Below are 9,634 nucleotides of genomic sequence, written 5' to 3'. Positions count from 1 at the left end.
TCAGCTGTATGTCAGGAGCTGTGCTAGATACCAGAGAAACAAATGATTAATAAGACAACATGCTCACTTTCCATAAGCTGCAATTCCAGCAGAGGAAAAAGTCATCTAAATAGATCGTTATAATAAAATATACTAAGGATAAATAACAGAGATATGTAAGGAACTCTGTAAAATGTTCTATTCTTGGTGACATGGAGGACCTCTGTAATGTGCGGGCTTAGCTCTGGTTGCCAGATGGAATTGCCCTTATAGGCATCCAGGTACCATGAGTAATTTGCTTAACAGAAAGCGGAATTGATGCTTAATATTTAGATTAAAAATAGGAGCACATAATAGGAAGAGGTAAAAAAAGAAAACAAAACAGTTAAACTTTCTCTTCAGAAAGGACTCCTGGATTTTCTACAGTTTCAGCTTTAGTCCAAATGATGAGAGGTGTGTAATGCAGCTGCTTGGAGGCAGGACTCAGAAGTGAAACTGTCAGGATTTGAATCCCAGTCCTACCACCTCCTAAGAGTCTGGCCTTAATATTCTGTTTCTCATTTTCCTTATCTGTAAAATGGGGAGAATAATGACAGTGTTGATAGGGTGGTTATGAAGATTTTTTGTGCATTTCTGAAGTCATCAATGAGAGAGATGCATTTCATTCCTTATGCTAGATAACATTCAAAATAGCTGTACCAGAGGTCAGGTTTTTATTTTAGTAAGGAAATACCTTATTGATTTGATGCAGTTTTTAAAGTTATTTTTATTATATGGTTTCACAATAGATTCTGATTATATGTTGTATTTAAAACTTGATTCTCACATATCTTCAACTGAATGACTTGTAACAGTGCAAATTGCATTCCCATTGATCTTTGCAGTGTGATAATTCTTTCTTTCTACGTTACTGATATGATGATCTTCCTGTTTGTCAATAATACTAGCAACAACCTTATATCACTAGATATTCTATTCTGAGGTTTAAATGATAGAGAGACAACTCTTGCTGCTTTAATGATTATATATTCTCTAACATCTTTTCATCTATAATGTGCTTCTGTTATTGGTTTTCATTGGGAGGAAATACATGGAAAGATTAATTTAAAAGACACTGTTTCTGCCCTCAGTATCTGGTACTGTTTTTCCATTGCTCAGCTCTACTGTCACTCTTAGTGACATTGTTAAGCTACTTAACTGAACTATTGCTCAGTTAGTCTCTTTCCATTATTTATATGTAATCATTAATTAATTAATAGTATATTACTTTCAATAAAATAGTCACCTTGTGGTATAACATCTTCAAGCAGATCCTGTGGGAAGAGGCAGAACTGAAATAATAATAATCAAACCTCTATTTGATAATCCTCCCTGCACAGTGAGCTGTACTTAATGCAGATGCAAGCTACCAGACCATGCGCTGTGAGTTCCTTGCATTGCCTTTGACATCTGTGAGCTGCAGAAGACTATGATACTTCAGAAGTCAAGTTTTCGTACCTTGTAGATAGAAAGTCCTGCTCTAAGGTTTTAAACAACATAACACTTGTTTCCTGAGGTTATTTCTCTAAACTTATGGGTGAGTCTTCCAAGGGAAAGGAAAACTCTGAAGTCCCTGAGTCTTGCCTTCCAAAGATGACCCAGTGAGCACAAGAGGGGCTTGGCTTACGGAATACCATTTTCAAGTCTTTGTCAAAGAAACTTTTGCTTACATCTTTCATGTCTTCGTTCACGTGATAGAACATCCACTTTATTCAGTCTCGTATTTAAAATACAAAAGCATACAAAACGTTCTTTCACTTTGTTGGTTGAGTGTGGTATTTTGGTAAGCTAAATTTCCCAAAGGTTAGTCAGGTCTATTTGACTAATGCAGAGAACTGGTTAAAGTATGACTGGAGTGACTCTCTGAAAAGACTCTTGATTTGGAGGAGAGGAAATGGTAATTGTGAAGTTTCTATTCTGACAATAAAATGCTATATGTTGCTTGAATTATAAGTGAATTAAAGAGAAAGGAAAAGATGCCTGTTTATTCCAAGATTCTACACTCAGTTTAGTTGTATTTTCATTTATACAATGTTTAGTAGGTAATGGCTTCCCCTGGTTCTTTATTCAGTGCTTATAGTCATCGTAATTAGGAAAAATTTTGTTTTTCGTTAATTTGTTAATTATAGATCAATTGTCGTTAACCAGTGGGAAAGACCTTTTTGGCATGTTTTTTGACATTTCTGGTGGTGTGCTGGTAAATACACACACATACAGAAAAACAAAACGCTGATTTACAGTGTTTGCCAATTTCTGTAGTGTTAATACTCCCACATGACAGATTTCTAATATCAAAATTATGTCAGTGAACATGGAGTTGGGACATTATTTTCAGAGTCAGCTTTTGCAAGTTGGTAAGGGTTGGCTCCAGCAAACCACTGGCTCTGATTTTAAAATTGGTAATCACACAAGTTTTTTTTTTTTATTAATCATTTGGACTTTTGCTACTACTTATGTTTATACAGTAAGTTTTCTTTTCAAATGGTTCATAATTTGTTTCTGCAAATATGTAAATGGATAGAGCACTTAGGAAACTGCAAAGACTTTTACTTTTCAGTAAATCAGGTTCTCAAAGCTGAATTTCTTAAGTAGTTAGTACCCTCCTGTTCATTTTCTTTGGTACTTTGTTTATTACAAAATGAAATTTCCTGGCAGGCCATAAATGAAAACGTTTAAGTGTGTGCTCCAACTGGCTTCTAATTCATGTCAATTTAGAAACTCGGAATTATTTAAAGCAGTTCTAGCTGTTCTAAGGTTAGCAATTAGCACTTCAATTTGTGCAAATGGCACTGAAAATGCTGTTTTGAAACAGACTGTTTCTCTTAACAAGAAAACCTTTAAACAAAGTTTTTAAAAATCGGTGGCAATCAATTTGAACAGTACTACTTTTTCACCAAGAGAGAGCAACATAAGCACGCTTTACAAAAATACATTAAGTGGCCATTTTACACTGTAAGTGGTAGAATCATGTCCGAGCTTTACTTAGGAATCTATTACTTTACCTGCCTCTGAACATGATGGATGAGGTGCAGTGATTAGTTAGGGTTATGGCAGTTGACGATCTCTATAAAGATCATATTTTTGCCTTCAGATATTTTTCTATGCACAATATGTTTCTTCATTACGATTTCACTTATCGTCCATGTTTAAGTTTCTGAATATTGACACTGTCCTGTCAGAAATGTTTTTCAACAAGATATATTTTCTCCATCTGATATAATGAAGTTAAGTAAAACTGCAGGAGTTTTAAATGTGTGAGTGGTGGATTTTTAATTTTTATATTGTTTGAAAATAATTAAGGTGTATAATATCCAACTTTAAGAGAACTGGTATGTCTGGAACTTTTCTTTAGGGAGATTTTAGTTCTGTTAAATGGAATGGCAACTCTGAATACAAACAACTGACACTTGACCATAAAGTGGAAGTGTGAAGATGTCACCAATAAATTTTGAGCTTTCAAATAATTAATTGTGATTAACTTTAATTGGACATTTTGCTGGATTTTGTGTCTCAAAGTCTTGCCTTAATTACTTTAGGGACAAAATTTCCTCTTAAGGTTTTCATACCTTAGTAAGACAGTGTCTTTAGGTTGCAGTAACTAAATATTAAACTTATATTGCTTCCATATAACAGCAGGACTACCTGCAAAACATATCAGTTAAAACTCGATAAGGCCAAATCTTAAAAATGTCAGTGACAAATGATTTATTATACTTTTAAATTCAAGTTTTATGGATCTTTAGATACTTGTCAACCTCTGGGAGTGCATTTACCAGGTGAGGGCAGAAAAAGAAAAAAAAAGGTCGTGGCTGCAAATAAATTCATCAGATCTATGCTTTTAGGAAAGTTACTTTCATGTTACTTTAATTCAGGAAAATTCAGAAAAAATACACCTAAAGCATTTATTTTTAAAAGATTTACTTTTAGAATTCTTTATAGGAAGAAGCTTGTGGCTTTAAAAAATTCTGTGTAAATATTTGCCTGGTTTCTGTAGCTTGCTGCTGGGAATGTTGACAGGCGTGTGCTAGGAATGTTAATGCCACAAGGAGGCGTTGCCCTGTACCCTTGAGGTCTGGTCCTGCTCTTGTCCTTTCATATTGTGCTTAGTTTTGAAAAACAGTAATTATATTTAACATCCTGGGCCTAACTTTATACTAGACATAGTTACCTCGGAATATAACAAATTTTATGTATTCAGTGAGCCACCTACTTTGCAAAAAAATCCTCAGATCATGTATACGTATACACACACACACACACACACACACACACACACACACTCGTATAACTCGTATAACACACACTTATAACTGCAAGATCCCAATTTTAAAGTTGTAACTTAGGAATTATTTTGCACATTTAATAATATTTTACTTCTGGTTTCTTTATATAGAAAATTCCCCTAAAGCATTTAAAATACAAATTAAATGAACAAAATTTTGACTTGTAGACTTTAAGGGGCCATCAATCAATCAAAAAGCTATTGAGGGGGGACCTTGAAGATGGCGGAAGAGTAAGACGCGGAGATCGCCTTCCTCCCCACGGATACACCAGAAATACATCCACACGTGGAACAACTCCTACAGAACTCCTACTGAAGTCTGGCAGAAGACCTCAGACTTCCCAAAAGGCAAGAAACTCCCCACGTAACTGGGTAGGGCAAAAGAAAAAACAGAGACAAAAGAATAAGGACGGCACCTGCACCAGTAGGAGGGAGCTGTGAAGGAGGAAAAGTTTCCACACACTAGGAAGCCCCTCCGCAGGCGGAGACTGCGGGAGGCAGAGGGGGGAGTTTCGGGACCGCGGAGTAGTGCTCAGCGACGGGTGCGGAGGGCAAAGCGGGGAGATTCCTGCACAGACGATCGGTGCCGACCAGCACTCACCAACCCGAGAGGCTTGTCTGCTCACCCGCCGGGGCGGGCGGGGCTGCGAGCTGAGGCTCGGGTTTTGGTTTTGGACGGAGCTCAGGGAGAGGACTGGGGTTGGCGGCTTGAACATAGCCTGAAGGGGTTAGTGCACCACGACTAGCCGGGAGGGAGTTCGGGGAAAAGCCTGCACCGGCCGAAGAGGCAAGAGACTTTTTCTTCCCTCTGTTTCCTGGTGCGCGAGGAGAGGGGTTTAAGAGCGCTGCTTAAAGGAACTCCAGAGACGGGCGCGAGCCGCGGCTAAAAGCGCGAACCCCAGAGACGGGCGCGAGCCGCGGCTGAGGGCGCGAGCCCCCGAGACGGGCGCGAGCCGCGGCTGAAAGCGCAAACCTCAGAGACGGACGCGAGCCGCGGCTAAAACCGCGGACCCCAGAGACGGGCGGGAGACGCTAAGGCTGCTGCTGCCGCCACCAAGGGGCCTGTGTGCGAGCACAGGTCACTCTCCACACCCCTCTTCCGCGGAGCCTGTGCAGCCCGCCACTGCTAGGTTCCCGGGATCCAGGGACAACTTCCCCGGGAGTACGCACGGCGAGTCTCAGGCTGGTGCAACATCACGCCGGCCTCTGCCGCAACGTCACGCTGCCTCTGCAGCCGCAGGCCCGCCCCGCACGCAGTGCCCCTCCTTCCCCCATCCCCCAACCCCCGGCCTGAGTGAGCCGGAGCCCCCGAATCAGCGGCTCCTTTAACCCCGTCCTGTCTGAGCGAAAAAACAGACGCCCTCCAGCGACCTACACGCAGAGGCAGGGCCAAATCCAAAGCTGAGCTCCTGTGAGCTGTGAGAACAAAGAAGAGAAAGGGAAATCTCTCCCAGCAGCCACAGAAGCAGCGGATTAAAGCTCCACAATCAACTTGATATACCCTGCATCTGTGGAATACCTGAATAGACAAGGAATGATCCCAAATTGAAGAGGTGGAATTTAGGAGCGAGATCTATGATTTTTTTCCCTTTTCCTCTTTTTGTGAATGTGTACGTGTATGCTTCTGTGTGAGATCCTGTCTGTATACTCTTGCTTCCACCATTTGTCCTAGGGCTCTATCCGTCCATGACTTTTTTTAAAAAATTCTTTTTCTTAATAATTAAGTTTAATTGTAATAACTTTATTATACTTTACCTTCGTTCTTTCTTTCTTTCCTTCCTTCCTTCCCTCCTTTAGACAACGAATCACCCCAAATTGAGGAGGTGGTCTCAGGGAGCAGGATTTATGATTTTTCCCCCTTTACCTCTTTTTGTGAAGGTGTATGTGTATGCTTCTGTGTAAGATTTTCTCTGTATAGCTTTGCTTCCAACATTTGTCCTAAGGTTCTATCCGTCCCTTTTTTTTTTTTTTTTCTAAATATTTTTTAATTCAATAACTATATTATACTTTATTTTATTTTTACTGTATCATCTTTCTTTCTGTCTTTTTTCCTTCTTTCCCTCCTTCCTTCCTTCCTCCCTCCATCCCTCCCTCCCTCCTTTCTTTCCTTCTTTGCTTCTTTCTTCCTTCCTTCCTTTCCTCCTTTCCTTCTTTCTTTACTCATACTTCTACTAATTCTCCCTACTTTTTCTCCCTTTTATTCTGAGCTGTGTGGATGAAAGGCTCTTGGTGCTCCAGCCAGGAGTCAGGGCTCTGCCTCTGAGGTAGGAGAGCCAACTTCAGGACACTGGTCAACAAGAGACCTCCCAGCTCCACATAATATTAAACGGTGGAAATATCCCAGAGACCTCCATCTTAACACCAGCACCCAGCTTCACTCAACGACCAGCAAGCCACAGTGCTGGACAACCTATGCCAAACAACTAGCAAAACAGGAACACAACCCCACCCATTAGCAGAGAGGCTGCCTAAAATCATAATAAGGCCACAGACACCCCAAAACACACCACCAGACGTGAACCTGCCCACTAGAGAGACAAGATCCAGCCTCATCCAGCACAACACAGGCACTAGTCCCCTCCACCAGGAAGCCTACACAACCCACTGAAACAACCTTAGCCACTGGAGACAGACATCAAAAACAACGGGAACTACGAAAGTGCAGCCTGCAAAAAGGAGACCCCAAACACAGTAAGATAAGCAAAATGAGAAGACAGAAAAACACACAGCAGATGAAGGAGCAAGATAAAAACCCACCAGACCTAACAAATGAAGAGGAAATAGGCAATCTACCTGAAAAAGAATTCAGAATAATGATAGTAAGGATGATCCGAAATCTTGGAAGTAGAATGGACAAAATGCAAGAAACAGTTAACAAGGACCTACAAGAACTAAAGACGAAACAAGCAACGATGAACAATGCAATAAATGAAATTAAAATCACTCTAGATAGGATCAATAGCAGAATAACTGAGGCAGAAGAACGGATAAGTGACCTGGAAGATAAAGTAGTGGAAATAACTACTGCAGAGCAGAATAAAGAAAAAAGAATGAAAAGAACTGAGGACAGTCTCAGAGACCTCTGGGACAACATGAAACGCACCAACATTCAAATTATAGGGGTTCCAGAAGAAGAAGAAAGAAAGAAAGGGACTGAGAAAATATTTGAAGAGATTATAGTTGAAAACTTCCCTAATATGGGAAAGGAAATAGTTAATCAAGTCCAGGAAGCACAGAGGGTCCCATACAGGATAAATACAAGGAGAAACACGCCAAGACACATATTAATCAAACTGTCAAAAATTAAATACAAAGAAAGCATATTAAAAGCAGCAAGGGAAAAACAACAAATAACACACAAGGGAATCCCCATAAGGTTAACAGCTGATCTCTCAGCAGAAACCCTACAAGCCAGAAGGGAGTGGCAGGACATACTGAAAGTGATGAAGGAGAATAGCCTGCAACCAAGACTACTCTACCCAGCAAGGATCTCATTCACATTTGATGGAGAAATTAAAACCTTTACAGACAAGCAAAAGCTGAGAGAGTTCAGCACCACCAAACCAGCTTTACAACAAATGCTAAAGGAACTTCTCTAGACACGAAACACAAGAGAAGGAAATGACCTATAGTAGCGAACCCAAAACAATATATAAAATGGAAATAGGAACATACATATCGATAATTACCTTAAATGTAAATGGACTAAATGCTCCCACCAAAAGACACAGATTGGCTGAATGGATACAAAAACAAGACCCTTATATATGCTGTCTACAAGAGACCCACTTCAGAACTAGAGACACATACAGACTGAAAGTAAGGGGATGGAAAAAGATATTCCATGCAAATGGAAACCAAAAGAAAGCTGGAGTAGCAATTCTCATATCAGACAAAATAGACTTTAAAATAAGGACTATTAAAAGGGACAAAGAAGGACACTACATAATGATCAAGGGATCGATCCAAGAAGAAGATATAACAATTGTAAATATTTATGCACCCAACATAGGAGCACCTCAATACATAAGGCAAATACTAACAACCATAAAAGGGGAGATCAACAGTAACACATTCATAGTAGGGGACTTTAACACCCCACTTTCACCCATGGACAGATCATCCAAAATGAAAATAAATAAGGAAACACAAGCTTTAAATGATACATTAAACAAGATGGACTTAATTGATATTTATAGGACACTCCATCCAAAAACAACAGAATACACATTTTTCTCAAGTGCTCATGGAACATTCTCCAGGATAGATCATATCTTGGGTCACAAATCAAGCCTTGGTAAATTTAAGAAAATTGAAATTGTATCAAGTATCTTTTCCGACCACAACGCCATGAGACTAGATATCAATTACAGGAAAAGATCTGTAAAAAATACAAACACATGGAGGCTAAACAATACACTACTTAATAATGAAGTGATCACTGAAGAAATCAAAGAGGAAATAAAAAAATACCTAGAAACAAATGACAATGGAGACACAACGACCCAAAACCTATGGGATGCAGCAAAAGCAGTTCTAAGGGGGAAGTTTATAGCAATACAAGCCCACCTTAAGAAGCAGGAAACATCTCGAATAAACAACCTAACCTTGCACCTCAAGCAATTAGAGAAAGAAGAACAAAAAAACCCCAAAGCTAGCAGAAGGAAAGAAATCATAAAAATCAGATCAGAAATAAATGAAAAAGAAATGAAGGAAACAATAGCAAAGATCAATAAAACTAAAAGCTGGTTCTTTGAGAAGATAAACAAAATAGATAAACCACTAGCCAGACTCATCAAGAAAAAAAGGGAGAAGACTCAAATCAATAGAATTAGAAATGAAAAAGGAGAAGTAACAACTGACACTGCAGAAATAAAAAAAATCATGAGAGATTACTACAAGCAACTCTATGCCAATAAAAGTGGACAATCTGGAAGAAATGGACAAATTCTTAGAAATGCACAACCTGCCAAGACTGAATCAGGAAGAAATAGAAAATATGAACAGACCAATCACAAGCACTGAAATTGAAACTGTGATTAAAAACCTTCCAACAAACAAAAGCCCAGGACCAGATGGCTTCACAGGTGAATTCTATCAAACGTTTAGAGAAGAGCTAACACCTATCCTTCTCAAACTCTTCCAAAATATAGCAGAGGGAGGAACACTCCCAAATTCCTTCTACGAAGCCACCATCACCTTGATACCAAAACCAGACAAGGATGTCACAAAGAAAGAAAACTACAGGCCAATATCACTGATGAACATAGATGCAAAAATCCTCAACAAAATACTAGCAAGCAGAATCCAACAGCACATTAAAAGGATCATACA

This window comes from Phocoena sinus, chromosome 1, assembly GCF_008692025.1.
Source record: "Phocoena sinus isolate mPhoSin1 chromosome 1, mPhoSin1.pri, whole genome shotgun sequence".
Taxonomy (NCBI): domain Eukaryota; kingdom Metazoa; phylum Chordata; class Mammalia; order Artiodactyla; family Phocoenidae; genus Phocoena; species Phocoena sinus.
This window is presented reverse-complemented; position numbering follows the sequence as displayed.